Raw genomic sequence first — 16,867 nt, 5'->3', positions numbered from 1 at the left:
ATGACATTAAATAAAATAATTTTAAAATCACAAAAGTAATTTTGGAATACTTTTCTATTCAAATAGGTTGTGCATACTTGTGTGTTATAAGGGAAATAGTTCTTCATAAAATTTTGTAATAGGGCTTAGAAGCTGTTATAAAAGGATAACATTTCATATTGCAAAAAGCAGAAAAGTCCCCTAACAGAAGAGGCCACATGAAATTCATAGTAAGGGTAGAGAAGTAGATAATTTGAGATGACATAGTCTCATATCTGATCACTAGGACACTTACCTTTTAGCCCCAGATGAAAAGGCAAACCCTACAAAAATGGAACACTTTGTCCCCAGAGCATTCAGAAGTCAAAACTTTGTCCACACTGACTCAGAGAAAAAAACCCATAAAAGGTACAAGTTGTTATATCTCTCGATTCTACTCTGACAATTGGATTTGGCTCTAGCACGCAGTTGTCTTATTTGCTTAAGTCTCTAACCTCACCTATGTTTTTTACTCAAGTAGGCCATTTTAATGACCACAGAATCTATGGCTTAACACAATAAACCTATATTTATATTTTAGTTTTCTCCCTAAGTCATAGTCCTACACATGCTGATCCCAAGCAGTTATCCAGAGACCAAGGGTTCTTCCATCTCATGGCTCCCACCTCCTCTTGTTCTTCGAAGTGCTCTTTGTTTAGCCATAATAAGGAAATTGGAGCACAGAGAGTGGTACATTGGGGAGTCATGTCCTCTCTGCAAGTGTCTCATGTCACCTCTGCTCTCATCCCATTGGCCAGAAATCAGTGTATAATTAACTCAAGTGGAATACAAGCTGGAAATGGACCTGCTCTGTGACCAGGAGGGAGGGAAAATCATTTGGCAAACAACTAACTAGTGTCTGTCACACTATGTGAGATAGAGAACTCCTAGTATGAAGATCTAAAATCTACTTTCTATTTCCTTGGGCAATAGAAGTCACCTAGGGGCATTCACCTTCCATCAACCATAAGATTCAGGCCCTCCTTATATCTGTAAGTTACCTGCTTATTTTCCCGCAATGTCCCATGTTAAGTGTTCTGTGGCTGGCCCTGGAAGTTCATGGAGTGAGGATGAATGGAAGAAGAGAGGAGAGATGAGAGAGTTTTCAGTCACTTGGTGCCCATTCCCCCAGCCCCCGGAGCCTGGCAGTAGAACAAAGATGCCTTTCTCTTAGGGGAGATGTAGAGAGTTCTTCATGGATTCCCTATGGGTCTTCTTTCTCTACAGGAGACTCCATCTGAGAGTGCTCTTGGCCCTGTAAAATATGGTCTAGTGGCTAGCATCAGTGACATCACCCAGGAGCCCCATTCTCAGACCTGCTGAATTAGAGTTTGCATTTCAGGAACAGGTCCAGGTGATTCACATGCTTGAATATTTGAGCAGCACTGCTCTGGACATGCTCATGCTGGCTTCTTCCATCTGGCCCACCTTTGTTGTTAGGAAACCCTCCAAACATCATCGATCCCAGCAGGGTGGGCTGAACTCAGTGCAGAAACATCCTTTGGCTCCATTTCAAGGATGTCACACCCCAGGCCACAGTCCTATTAGGCCGAGGCAAGGTAATGGCTTCCTGCATCTCCTTGCTGCATTATCGGCTTCCCTGTGCTCTCTGTGGATTCTCCCTAGCACACATGGTGATGGGGACTTGCAGTGTGGCCAAAGATATTTTTCGACAGTCTTTCCAGATCTTCTCTCTGACCCCTTTTTATAGCTCTAATTTTGCCGAAAACAGACAGGAAGTATGTTTTCCTTCCTTCCCTTTGTAAAGTCTCTGTATGTTATAGAGAGTGTCTCACACTCACTGTACTGTCCCAGCCACTGTCATTCTGGGGATTTAGTGGAAATTGAGTCAGAAAAAAATGCAATTTAAAACCCCATAACAAATATATGTAAATTATAACATATATCTTCGAATGTTCCACAAGTCTCCACAAATTGAAAGAAGCTTTACCCCAATATATCACCTATAGGAGACTGCTGTGTTCTTGAACCACCCTCAAAAGGGTTTCTCCATTTTACTTATTCTGAAACTAAAGAAACCATCATGCACACCTTTCAAACCACCTTCTGCACTCACTTGGCAGAATGATTTCACAAAATGTTTCCCCTGAGTAAAACTGAGTGCTGAGAGCAATAATCTGTGTTAGACCAAGAAGCCCCTGACTCACTTTCTCTGCTCCCACAGGAAGTACCCAATTTTTAATTCCAAACATCTTTCTAGGCAAAGTATTCACCCAAACTTTTTCTTCTATGTACCCTTTAAGTCTGGCTTCAGAGAGGGTCAATAATGAGAAAAGTCATTCGAAGTTGCTTGTTTTTCTCAGGTGAACTTTTGTAGTTGTTTTCTATCTCCTTGTGCTTGCATCTTCAATCTGATTTTTGAGGTTGTGACACTCTTACAGGTTGAAGTTTTTACAGATGTCACTAGTTTTTGGTTATCAGCACAACTCAGTATTTAAATTTAAATTGTCCTATGCTAGTTTCAAATCATACTGATATTTTCATTTCTAGGAGTGATGGAACTATTTTTTTAATAGTATGGAGACTGAGACATAAATAAACAGGTATAGGATGAGAAGATTATATTGCCATTTAAAATGGAGAGGTCCCTGGAAGAAAAGAAACTCAGATGTGCTATCCTCTTCTAAATTACTCTGCCTTTCCAAGTGCTCAAAGTCTTCAGCATATACATTCATTATAGCACCTGTCAACTGGTATCATAATTTCTATCATTCCTACTAACCACGAAGACTTAAGAGGTCTTGGTATTCTTCAGATTTTGTAATAGTCCTTGGCCCATAGAATGCAACTGTCTACTACTTGGTAATGGTTGAATTCAGCCAGGAAGAATTGATTAGATCAGTGCATGTTAAGGCCCATACGGGGGAAAGGTAGTGCCTCAGGTATCAGGGATTCTGGGGCTGCTCAGATTAGTCAAGAAGAAACATCACCTGGTAGCACATCCAGCCCTCCCAGCTCCCTCCAATGAAAATGATTATTTTCATTATTATGAAAATAATCTCAAGTGGAAACCAGAGCTCCATATTTCACCCTTTCTCTAAGATGGTAACACAAACAATTACAGTAGAACACCTAACTGCCTCAGGGTAAAGGATGAAGGCAAAATCATGAGTCACAAAATATTGAAAAAAAGATAACTTCTTTTTTTTCTAAAAAAATATAATATTGAAAAAGTAGTAACTTCAACAAGCAAAAGATATTATGCCCCGAAAAACAGTCATTGAAGCAATCATAATGATGTCTACATAAGTATATAGTAGGAAATTTGGGGGACAGCTTGGCAAGATTCTGATTCTCTAAACATCTTCCTGATTTTCTCAAATTCAGCATCTCTCTCAGCTGCCTAGTTTTGGAGTACAGAAATCTTCAATGCTTGATCTAGAGACTATTCTTTAGCCTTCCTAAAGATTCTGTAATCCAATTAATATCCTCTGAGAAATCTGGAGGAAACTAGCTAGAGTTGGCTATTTCTTCACCTGAACTTTCTTCAGTACAGTAATTGGTATCAGAGCTAGTCACAGCCAACAGACTCTCAAGGGAATGAGAATCTGAAATGTGTTATCTGACCTTAGTAGGCTTGAAGGCAGCAAAGATTCTGCTTAGCATTGAAGGATGGGACACTGAACAGTAACAAAAGAGTTACTGAACCTATCCCTCCAAATTATGGGAAATAAAGTGCCCAGTGAAGGAGAGGCTTTTGTGGGCTACACAGCTGCTATCATAGACAAACATGGAAGGACAGATACAATGATCATGGATTGTGTTTTGTTATTTTCATATGTGTTAGATATCACAAAGTTAGAATACGAAAAGCTCAGGGCTTTTCATTTTTATCTCATATTCAGGAGACCAGGAAGCTTCTTTGTCTTCTAGAGTACCTTATCTCATTTAGCTGTGAGGCAGATGTAGTAAAAAAAAAAATCAGTATCTAATCATAAATCAAGAGTTTGCAGACTCACAGGACTCAAGATTAAGGCATTGTTTGCTGAAGGGTAAGATTCAAACAATTGGAACAGGGATTAATGGGAGAAATTAATTATTCTGAATACCCAAAGACCACCCAAAACTTGAACTCCATCTCTACCCCACTAGCAGAAGGTATTCTTCTTTTCCTTTCCATGAGACCCTTCCTACCTTACTTAAAGACCAGAGCATAAACTCAACTCAGCGTCTTTCCTTGTAATGCCTAGTTTCTTAGCCTTGGCAGCTTAGTAAGATCCCCTGGGATCTTTCAAACATCCTAATGCTCACACCACACCTCAGACCAATCAAATCAGAATCTCTGAAGGTGGAGCCCAAATATTAAAATTTACATAGCTCTCCAGATAATTGCAAGATACAGCCAAAGTTGAGAACCACCACTATAAAGAGGTCTCAATTGATCTTATACCCTCCTATATCAATTCTTATTTCCTTCTATATTCTCTGGTATCCTTCTCTGACCAACTTAATTTTAACTGCAATCTCTCCACACTCTCCATTCACCTCTTATGCATTATTTTTCTACATGTGTTTTATTGTGCTTTATTGAATTTATCTTCCACATTTTGCTACAGGAATATAAAGGGGAATAACAGAATCATCTTAGTGGACAGACACATCTTTTCATTTTCCTAGAAAGTAATATAGTCAAAGGTAGAAATCTACATGAATTCATGGGCAAGGACTAATGTTTTGGCTACATAATCTGGGACACGGAAACAGAAAATTAGGAGACTGGTGACAAGGAGGTTTGTGAAAGAATTATGAGGTTTCAACTTTCAGAATTGAGCCACTTGTGAATATTTATCAAAAGTAGCTCACTTTGAAGGGTATAACACAAACTGAGACAACTCTATTAATGTCAATCAGCCTCATTTCTCAGTCACCCCAAGGACTTTCTCTAAGGACTTCTGAGAAAAATCGTCATGGTAATAATGATAACAGTTAAGTTTGGGCTTGATATATGGACTTCTCCTCACCAGGTCTTATCTAGTTATTGGCATTTCTGAAGGCCCAATCTGCCAGAAGGTGAGACAAACACTGAACATCAGTATGACCCCGAACCTCCATGCACAAGCTATTTATCTGTGGAAGGTCAGTTAGAACGAACCTCTTCTATCATAAAGGAGGTGATTTATTCTCCTCGGAACTGACACATTTTGGTTTTGAATTTACCATTTCTAGTCAATCATTTAGTCAATCATTTAGTCAATCTACTCCCAGCAATACCATTCATGATATTATAGAATGCCTTGTAGCAATCATAATGTCAACTAAATATTTCTGACCCAAAATCTAATTTTACAGAAAAGTAATTGAGGTGACAAACTGATGTAAGTGGGATTTATTCAATTTCATGAGCCAGAAGCAGCTTGGGCTGGAAGGGTGGTGAGATGTTGTACTAAAGACTGAGTCATGACATTGGCTAGTATTCAGCACCATGGAAGGAAAGAATGTTGCCCTATGAAATGCAGTTTAATTTCTGAAACAGAGACCAGCATGTGGTGTCAATACTGTCATCATCAGAACACATGGGAAAGGAAATTCCCATGATAGGAAATTTCCATAGATAGGAAATTGAAATGGCAACTCACTCTTACACCTAACAACACACTCACAAAGTTCTTGTGATGTCACAATAAGCTCCCTAAATTTAGTGGTCTTAGATGCCAGGAAGAAATCTTTCTATTGATGCACATGTCACATGACTATATTGGATATCTGATATTGCTAGACTAATAGTGGCTTCTATGCAAGTAGAGGTACTTATCATTTTCATGGAAAATACAATCGGATAGGACTAGAAATGTCTTGAATCAAAAGAATTCTATAGGTCACAGAAGAATTTTCAGTGCTATAAGGTGGATGATTCAATATAGCAACTCTATACATGCAGTCTATTCCAAAACCTTTCAAAAATCAAGAGTTGGGGTGCTCCACAAGGAAATAATTCTGACTACTTATAGGATTGGCTGAGGGCAAAAAGAACATGGAAGAGGCCATGGAAAAAGGAAGTTACAAACCAGTTAGAAATATCAAATTAGCTCAGAATGAAGTCTGAATTTGCTATCCATGTATCTTGCTTGATTTATTATGTATGTATTTATGTATATAAGTAGTAAAACAGCTACAGGAAAATATAGGAATGTAGATAGCTAAACAGATGTAGGTAGAAAAATGAAAATTGGAGTTTTGAATTTTTCATACTTTTTCAACTTATTTTACTTACTGGTTATATAGAGTACATTGGTGGTAATGAATTTAAAATTGAGTTAAGAAGGTACAGCCTATTGAATCATACTGTGAGTGAACTAGAAAAGGACAAATAGAAAAAAAATGAAACCTAAAAAAACTAATCCAACTAAATAAAAAAAGAGACAGGAAATATAATATTAATAAACACCTAGGAAGAATGTTAGATTAAAAGCACAAATTAGAATACCAGGATATTTCCAGGCACATATGAAGTCACAGTAAATGTGAATGGATTATATTAATTTATTAAAAAATGGAGAGATTCAGCCCCAGATGGTGTAGCTCAGTGGATTGAGCATGGGCCTGCAAACCAAAAGATCGAGATACAATTCCCAGTCAGGGCACATGCCTGGGTTGCTGGACAGTTCCCAGCAGGGGCTAGTTGCCAGCAGGGGATGCACCAAAAGCAACCATACATTGACATTTCTTGCCGTCTCTCCTTCCCTTCCCTTCTAAAGATAAATAAATATTTTTTTAATGGAGAAATTCAAATTGCACTGAAAAAGAAGAAAGAAAGTAAAGAAGGAAAGAAAAAATAAGAAAGTACAGTTAGCTTACATAGAACATGATGTCAGGATATATTGCCTTCTCATGTGTGTTTGAACATTAAAAATTTTCCACTGTCATCATCCTTAATATGCTCAACAATAAAAGAGGGGTAATATTGACATGTACCATACCCAAAGTGAGTATTACATGACATGGTACATGTGAAAGTGGTTCATGAATGTCACTTACCACTATTTTATATAGAGTTACTGCTTTGTTACTTACCTATGGATCTTTAGATGGCAAAAGAGTACTTAACTTCTGCTTTTCTTAAATGGTTTCATACAGCCCTAAGGTAAAGTAAGAGGAAGAATAAATATGTGTCTTATTCGTTATTTTATTTTTACCTAGGAAAAATAAAATTAAAAGTTAAATTTAATTATGTATATAATTAAAATATACATTTAATTGTGTATTTTAATTACATATGCATTATATGTATTATATTTATATGTAATGTATATAAATGTTGTGATGTACAGCATGGAGGAGTCTGACTTCCATTCATTCATAAGGAGCACTGGACTGGAACTACAGTAATCTAGGTTCTGGTCCTGGCTTAGCAGTTTGTGTGTGTGTGTGTGTGTGTGTGTGTGTGTGTTGGGAACAGGGAGGTGAGAAGATGTACAGTAAATTCCTAAAATTTAATGATTATTATCATAATATAAAAGTGAATATTTTTGAAAAAAAATGAGATAAAATAGCCAAAAGGTTATTTTGTCTCAACCAGAAAGTAAAAAAAGTGATGGTAGAAGCCATTAGAGAAAGTATGTCTCTAATCAGAGAAAAGAAAGAAACTTATTCAAGGTAGCATAGTTAATTTTTAAGAATATATGCACAAATTAAAAGAAAAACAGAAAAGTGACTTCAAGGATTAACTGCTAGAAACATGAGCCCATCATCTTCAAAGTATGTGCTGACACTTATCCCCAAGACATGGCATTTCTTTTTGACGGATGAAAATGAAAATGATTGAAAATCGGAACTAAAGCCCTCCCCCAAATGATTTGACAGTGTGAGACCTTGCCTTGGGCAAGCCCAAAGAAAGAGACAAAGAGACTCAAGGAACTGGGAGTGCCGGAGCTTATCAAAGTCAAAACAGTATCTTCTAAAGACTGCAAGTGAGATTTAAAAGATAATTTAATTGAAAAGAACACTTAATTTGACCAAGGGGAGAAATTAGGAGGAAATACAAAGGCTCCGAAATGCACAGTTCTTTCAGCATAGGGACACAATTCTGATAGTGTTCAAGGGTTATATAAAATATAAACTGCATAGTGAAAATTTCAAGAATTAGTGTCTGAGTCTCCATAAAATCTAAGAGGATCCTGAAATCAAAATAACTGAAAAGGCCCTAAGCTGCTGTCCCATTGTACATTTTACACACATAGCCTTATAGAATGGACAAGGATAGTTTATTAAAACATAAACTAAAGGAACAATAATGATTCTAAAGGGAATGCCTTAGCTCCTTGAAATCAGTTGATTGATACTTTTTTAAGCACTAAATGGTAAGTTTTACAATGGTCCCAGGGTTTACAAAATATCAAGAGTAAAGAAAGTAGCAATAATGTTTAAATCATCAGCTCTGGCTGTTATAAAAACAAGTTGCTTGAAGGGCATAACAAATTAATCCTAAAAGAGGGAGAGGGAAAATGCAAGCTTTCCTACTAACACGTGCCATTCAAAACTTGGAAGAATCAAAAATAAATGAAGACTGATGAGATAACTTAATGTAAAGAGTCTTGTAAAATGTCTGCAAAAATACTTAAATTTTGTATACTAAAAGCAATAATCCTTTTGAGTAAAAGCTTGAAGAAATGCATTAACAATTTATGAAGAAGCAAATGATTTTATGCCATCGCAGATTTTTTTAAATGTTACCTTTGGTGGATTTTGTTCATCTCTTCATTTTACCCTGCTCAGAGTACTAACTGCTATTCTGTGCCAAAAGCTGGGCTTTTTCCCCCCAAGTGGCTGAGTGGCGTTTGGGACCATCCACATACAAGTTCCCCTCTTTGAGTTAATCCCAACCTCAGCAGCAACAGAAATGCTCTAGTTTGACGAGATGGAAATCTGAAGCCAGCCTAGGATGGGACAGGCATTTCAACCCAATGATTCAGGGTAAAGAGGTACACATTTACTCTTAAGTGGATCAAACCACCTCTAGGAGAACCAAGTCACCTCATATCCCTCTGTATACTTTGAAGGGTGATCAATGTATTTATTTAACTTAAATCAGTTGTGGGTCACCACGAGACTGTTTCCATGAGGTCATTTTTTGCTCATCATCCATGAAGATGTTTACCCACAGCAGTGGTTAAAAGCACAAAGGACAGAAAGCCCTCAAAAGGAGAAAATAAAACACACTAGAGCCAACCCGCATAGTTTCCATGTCACAATCCTCACAGGCTAACATTCCGTTCTCCTCAATGAGGAAACAATATAATGTACAGTCCTGTCACCATAGCTATTAATAACTTGGATGACTTCCAGAACTACACGGGTACAGGGGAATATTCTGTCCTTAGTAATCACATCAATATTTAGATGTTTTCTTTCTGAGTCCATGCCTCTAAGTCTCCTGCCTGCCACTTGTGAAGGTTCTAATTTTCCAGTCACACATAAGCCCTGATTAGTGGTGATAAGGCAGTAAGTAGGGCTGCTTTTTTTTTTTGAGACTCAGAAAACCACAAAGAACTCTAAGTTCCAAAACACTCTATTAGCACTCTCCTATCCTATTTTAGAAAACCAATGGGGAAAATGTAAAATGAAGTGGGTTGAGAAGGTTTCTCATCAAAGTATAGTTGTAATTTTAAGTAGGAGTTTTGTATTTAAACCCCCTAATGGCAAGCATGATGAAGAGAAGCTTGGCTTTACTGTTTATAGTAAACCTTGATTAAATACAAACAAGCAAATAGAACAAAGAAAAGAAATCCCTTTCAGAATGTCCTGGGGTCCTAACCCAGAAGAATAATCTTGGAGGGGAAAAAAAGAAAAGATCTGTGGAGTTGGCCATCTGCCTCCCTTCCGATTCTTTCTTATTTTTCCCAGTGCTCTGCCCATCTACATGATTTGCCTGCTCTGGTCTGTCTTTTGAGTTTCAGCTTTTCAAAAAGCAGATACTGCGTCAGCTTAATGTTCAGCACCAATCACTACAGGCTTTATTAAATGTTAAGAAATAATAAGACCTGTTATCGCACTGTGATTCCCTGGGATTTTTTTCTGAAGTAAGCAAGGCTGAGCATCATGTGTCTACATTTTCCTCTGCACTTTAGATACCAGGAGGCCCACAGCATTAAAAAAAGGACACCAGGAAAGGGGGACAGGTGATTATACACTCTCAGGGGCTTCTTTTCTACAACTCACCCCCCTTCCCCCGTCTGTTCCTGCTTCTATAAAAGGAGTAAGCACACAGCAACCATCGCAGAAACTAACATCAGAAAAGCAATGAAAAAAAGTCATCTGTCAAGAAGAAAAATAAAATCTGTTATGGCTACAGTACGGCTTAGCAAAGTGAGTAAGGAGTAGAATGTTGGCAGTAAAGGGGAACTCACTGTGTTTCAAAGCATCCAACTCTGAGCTAAGGGAAAATGTGCTAAGTCCTTGTGTAGCAGAAGCATGATGGAGAGAATAGGTAACACTACCTGACAGAAACCCAGGTGGTATTTTGTATCCAAGCCTGTAGACAGGCAAGGTTAAGGGAGGCAAACTCACTGTTTTTTGTCTTTTGTTTTGGTTTTTTGGGTTTTTTTACAACTTGGAGAAAAGTCTATGGCAAAGTTGGTTGTCATAGAAGATCATTCTCATATTAAAGAATAGTTTCATCAATGCATTCTAACTGGTCACAGTTATAACCTCCTCTTCCTTCTCTTATTCATCTTTCTCCTGTTGTCCTCCTTCTCCTCCTTCTTCTTTCCATTGTATGAAACAGAAGTTAACTTATCATCATTCATCACATAACATTAATTCAAAATGATCTTCCCAATTTCAAGAACTGGAAAGGTCATTTTGAATTAAAATTTACTATCTCCCCCTACCCTTCTTTTTCTTTGATGAAGATGCCAGATTATTTATGACTATGTTTATTTTCTAATGTTCTTTTATAAATAAAGTCTGTCTGCCTCTTGGAAAATAAGCTGTTTATAGGGCAGTATTAGTTTAGCTTTCCCATCTGCCTCTTACTCTCTTTTCCTCATCCATCCTTGCTCCTAGTTACTCTTTACAAACAGCTCAAGCACTCAGTTCTCTAGGAAGCTTTCTAAGAACGTGGCCTCATCACCAACCAAATGGCTTTGGACCATGTGAGGTACCACCAAAATACTCACCCATTATTGCACTTAGCCTGTAAATTACGATATACTCATTGGTTTAGTAGATCTGGGGGCAGGGGGTTTCTTTTAGGAGGTTGTGGAAATAGATACATTAGGATGGTGGGGGACTTAAAAAATAAAAACAAATGTATTAATATAACATTAGACACTTGGTAGAACTTTTGCTTCTGTGCAGGATAAAGTGGCAAGGTCTGGATTTACCTAAAACAATAAAAAAAGGCAATATATGTAAAACAATAATTTTCAAGACACAGAATAACAGGCAATGAAGGACAGTTTTCTCTGAGATAGGCTCCAAACTTGCCTTAGCTTACTGCTTTGAGAGAGTTTTCAAGGCACAGTTCAGATATAAGGAACTAACGAAGAACCAGGTGGGCATTCTGTGTTGAGAAGGAAGAGTTGACAGGACACAGGACAGAGTGACAGGAGAGGTTTGCGAAGAGAGAGAAACTTGGGGACCTGCAGAGGACCTACCTCAATGATTCAGCTGATTAATAATAATGCACATACATGTGAAAAACTACCCAAGGCTTGGAAAAATTACCCCCAAATTAGAGGTAACACTATCTAGCACTCAAAATAGACCAGCAGTAGTATCTGTTTGCATCAGCTAGACCTGAAATCTCCTGAGTCTCAGCACCCTGGGTAGGGTCCATAGGAGGATTTTTCCTGAGTAGAAGGAAGTAATTAGGATAAAGCAAAGGCTTCTACCATCCTAACAAATCATAAGAAAGAAGGATGAAATGGTTTCCTAGATAGTTTAACTGTATCCCAGAACTAAGTTGGAAAAATATTTATATCAACACACAAATATATAGCACCCAACACAGATAAAATTCACAATAGTTGTCATTTAATAAAAAGTTATCAGGCAGGAAAATACAATCCATAAAGAGGAGAAAAATTAGCTAACTGAAACTAACTCAAAAATCACACAGATATTAGAATTAGATGATGAAAACATTAATATAATTATATACATATTCCATGTATTCAAAAAATTATGTAGATACATGTAAAATATAAAAAAGAATAAAATCTAAATTTTAGAGATAAAAACTGCAATTTAAAAAATAAAAAATACACTGGATGGAATAAGTGGCAGGTTTGACATTTAGATTGAAGACAAGTTTGTGAATTTTAAGACCCAGAAATAGAAACTGAAAAAAAATATGAGTACCTCTGACCTGTTAGAAAAGTTTAACTGGCCTAAAATATGTATAACTGAACTCTCTAAAGGAAAGAAGAAAAAATTAAAGATAAAATGACTAAAATTCTCAAAATTTGATGAAAATAAAAAAACCTTCTGATGCAAAAAATTCAACAAACTCAAAGTACAAGAAACATGATAGAAATTGCACTGACACACCATAATCAAATTGTACAAAAACAGCAATTAAAAAAATATGTAATAGTGACCAGAGAAAAAAGACATTACACAGAAACGAACAAAGGTAAGAATGATAGTAGATTTATTATCAGAAATAATGGAAATGACACAACAGCTGGATGGCACCTTTAAAATATTGAAAAAAAATTATTAATCTAGATTTTAATGAATAGCAAAATATCTATCAAAATGAACCTAAAATAATTTCTAACTTATACAGAAGCTGAAACAATTTGTCACTAGCAACCCCATACTATAAGAAACGCTGAAGGAAGTCCTCAGAAAGAAGAAAAATAATATCAGGTTGACATGTGGATGCACATTAGGAAGCAAAGAGGACTTGAAATGATAATGTTTACATGGACTAACATAGAAGATATTTAATATTATCTTTAAAACTTTTGAAAGAAAGCTGAATATTTAAACAAAAAGTTAACAATGGATTGTGGAGTTTATAACATTTATATAAGTACAATATGTGTCAACAATAGCAGAAAATTTGTAAGAGTAAGAATGAAAGTAATCATTGTGACATTTTTGTAGATTGTGTAAAGTGGTATAATATTATGAACATTTTACTGTGATGATTAAAACATTTACTATATTCCCCCCAAAAACCACTAAAATAATAACCTGAATATAAATGTTATATCTGGCAAGCCAACATTAAAGATGAAGTAGAGTTTTTAAAAAATCCAAAATAAGTCAGAAAAAAAGGAAAATGAATAAAAAATCAAATGAGGCAAATAAAAAATAAACAGGATTGTTAGCTTAAACCTGATTATGTCAATATCACACTAAACATAGATGGTCTAAACAGCACAATTAAAAGGTAAAGATCGTCAAATTAGACAAAAAAACTATGCTACATAAAGAAATGTACTTTAAGTATAGACACACACACAAATTAAAAGTATAGAAAATATATTATGCTAACACTAATAAAAAGAAAAGTAGAGTAACTGTATTAATATTAGATAACATAGATTTCAGAACAATGAATATTTGGGACAAATAAAGTCATTTCTTTAAAGGCTTCATTCATTAAGAGTAGATAACAATCCTGAGAATTTATGCACATAACAATTGAGTTATAAATACAAAAGAGTTGCAAATCACATATTGATAAGTATTCAGAATATAAAGGAAACTCTCAAATTCAGTAACCAGAAACCAGTAAGTCGATAGCAAATGGAGGGAAGGGATTTAAACACACCTCACTACTGACCCCAGGAGAGTGGTTGCAACACAAGCAGCTGCCTGGAGAGAGGGAGCTGCTGTTCTACTTCAGAGCCGCAGCCCAGGCACAGCAGAGCCACAGCTGGGGAGGATGGGCAGCTGCTGCCCAGGACTGGGCCCCTGAGGCGGAGGAGGTGAGAAGATGGCAGACGACCCTGTTCTGTGGTCAGAAAACTGGAGATATGAAAGATCAAGAAAGTGAGTAAGAGCGTGGAGGCAGCCCATGGCAATGGCACAGGCATGGTATCATTGATCATTCCTGCAGGGCCAAAAATGTTGGCAGATTAGTTTGGAACTGTGTCTACCATTTAAGTCATGAGTAAACTGCCTTTCAGTCCTGCAAACCATTACCTCTGTGCAACAGAGACTCAGACTTTACAACAAAGTTCCTTCATATGTCCTGGTTGTTTACTGTGGTACAATGTTTTAGACCACTCTGCCTGATTTTAGGAATCGTATCTCTACCCCTTGTGGCTAAAGGTGAGAGACCCTCTGGAATGCCAGCCGCAGGAGACAAAGCTTGTCTCTGGTGGCAAACACTGCCTCAGTTCCTCTCCCTGCCCCCAAAGCTTGGTCCGAAGTCAATGACAGGTAAGACCCCTCAGAGTGAGGGGCAACCTAAGCCAGACTCAATCAATCACTTGGGAGGCCTTCATGGAAGGACTCTGGGGGCTGCAACAGAGAGCAATGGACTCTCGCCCCCTGGCTTTGACATAGCCTGACTCCCCATGTTGTCTGGGAGAAGCATTTCCTGGCTCTAATCCCTTTAAGCCTGAATACCTGATGGGGAGAGGTGCAGCTCCTTGCCTCGCTAGAGTGTGTCCTGGGGAAAAATCTGGCACCACAAAGACTTGCTGATAAACCTGTGAAATCTGCTCTGCTAAGACTGCTTTCATTCATATGATAAGGGTCCAAGAGGAAATGAGTATGTCTCCCAAAGTTTCTGCAACTCTCTTCCTGACAGACACTGACTCAGACTCTGAAGCCCTCAGATCTCTTTGAAATGTTATCTACTGTTTGATCCTTGCTGCCCTGTATTCCTGTGTATTACAACCCAACAAAAGGCTATGGAGGAAGGCGCTCAGGGCCTTTTTCTCCTAGGAGAAACTGGCCGCTGCTGACCTTTGTCTCTCTTGAAAAACTGGCCACAGCCCAGTTTCTCCCTTAAACAGATCACATCATATCTCTGTCATATTCTTTCTCATCCCTGGCACTGAGGGGGACTCTCGAAGAAGTCACCCCCACTGTATAATTTTAACAGAAGAAAGAAAGGAAAAAAATGAACATTGACGCCAATCTTTTCAAACCAATTAATACATCATTGTATTTGTGTGATGACAAATTTCATACTGAGGCTCTTTCAGCACTACTTTCAAATGACAGTGGGTTTGGCTTCATTGTAACAGATGGTAGTAGTGCACTTCTTAGCACACTCTAAGGAAACACGAGAGAAGTCCTACAAAAACTCACTGTGGATCTCCCAAAAAAATGTGGTAGAGGAGGTTAGTCCTCCTTCCTTTTGGCCTGTTTGAGAATGGAAAAACAACTATGTTTGGAAAGTATCTGAGACTGCTGTGCAGCTGTTCATTTCTTGGGAGAAAGTGAAAGTTAGCTAGATGGGCTGACTTTAAAATTGAATTAAGTTAATCTGGTATGTCTGATCAGAGGTTGCAATCAAAAGTTTTAAAATTAGTTGATATATCCAATGGTGGTAAAAATGGATTTCAACAAGCTACTGAGTTATCTACTGAAGTACTCTCTTATTCACGAGAAGAAATTAATAGGACAATACTTGGGTGAAATCAGCCAGGACATGGGCAAGTACTGTTTTGGAGTTGAAGATACCCTGAAGGCTTTTGAGATGGGAACTGTAGAAATTCTAATAGTCTATGAAAATTTGGATATAATGAGTTATGTTCTTTATTGCCAAGGCACAGAAGATGATAAAACTCTCTATCTAACTCCAGAACAAGGAAAGGATGAATCTCATTTCACAGACAGAGACAGGATAAGAGCATGAACTAATTGAGAGCATGCCCCTGCTGGAATGGTTTGCTAGCAACTATAAAAAGTTTGGAGCTACACTGGAAATTGCCTCATATAAATCACAAGAAGGATCCCAATTTGTGACAGGATTTGGTGGAATTGGAGGTATCTTGTGGCACTGAGTAGATTTCCAGGGAATGAAATACCAAGGAAGAGACCATAAATTTTTTGACCTTGATGACTACTGGGTAGTCAACAGTAGGTCCAGCAAAAAGTGCCTCGCCCTCCAGCATCCAACCCAAGGAGCATACCTGTGGTAGAATCCAAACAGATCCCTGCCTTACAATCAGAACATTTCTAGAACTTAATCTATGAGCACTGGATATTGAAAAGAATACGAAAACAAAACCAGACCCAACCCTACACTTAGGTTTGTCATGGTGTCAGTGCAGCAGCCTACAACTTTCTTAAAGGCCACTTTGGACACATTTAAACAAGAATCCCAGTTTTTACTTTTACCCAATGGTGAAATTGATTGTCCTCGTATTTTACTGAAAACAAAAATATTTTTAACCTTCATACATAGAAGCAAGAATACCTTAACTGCTGTAAACCTTCAAAAGTTAATAGAAATGAGATCATACTGGTTTGTTTCTTATTTTGATTGAAAAAAATTGAATAGCTGCATTGCACAGTGACCCATTTACATGCCATTCTCAGCTTAGACAACATAAAAAGAAATATATGTGGTAAAATGTTAGGAAAAAATAAACAGACACTTCACCAAGCAAGGTGTATAAATGGCAAATAAGCACATGAAAAGATGTTCAACATCATTAGCCATTAGAAAAAAGGTAAATTAAAACCACAATATGATGCCACTACATGCCCATTTTATGGCTAAAATTGCAAAGATTGATAATATCAAGTATTAATGGGGATATAAAGGAATTTGAGCTTGGCACATTATTGTTGACAATGTAAAATATTATAATCACTTTGGAAAACAATTAAAAGTTTCTTAAAAATGTGAACAGATACCTATTATATGATCCAACCATTTCACTCCTCTATATTGACCAAAGAGAAATAA

The 16,867-nt window shown here is 37.3% G+C and overlaps 1 pseudogene; it reads left to right on the top strand.

The window, feature by feature from the left end:
* The first annotated feature begins 7,714 nt into the window (after window positions 1-7,714).
* On the top strand, window positions 7,715-16,094 carry LOC119060832 (eukaryotic peptide chain release factor subunit 1-like; annotated as a pseudogene).
* Window positions 16,095-16,867: the final 773 nt, after the last annotated feature.

This window comes from Artibeus jamaicensis, unplaced genomic scaffold (assembly GCF_021234435.1).
Source record: "Artibeus jamaicensis isolate MK-2021 breed Jamaican fruit bat unplaced genomic scaffold, CSHL_Jam_final contig_559, whole genome shotgun sequence".
NCBI lineage: Eukaryota > Metazoa > Chordata > Mammalia > Chiroptera > Phyllostomidae > Artibeus > Artibeus jamaicensis.
Note: the sequence above shows the minus strand (reverse complement) of the source record. Positions and strands in the feature narration are given on the sequence as shown.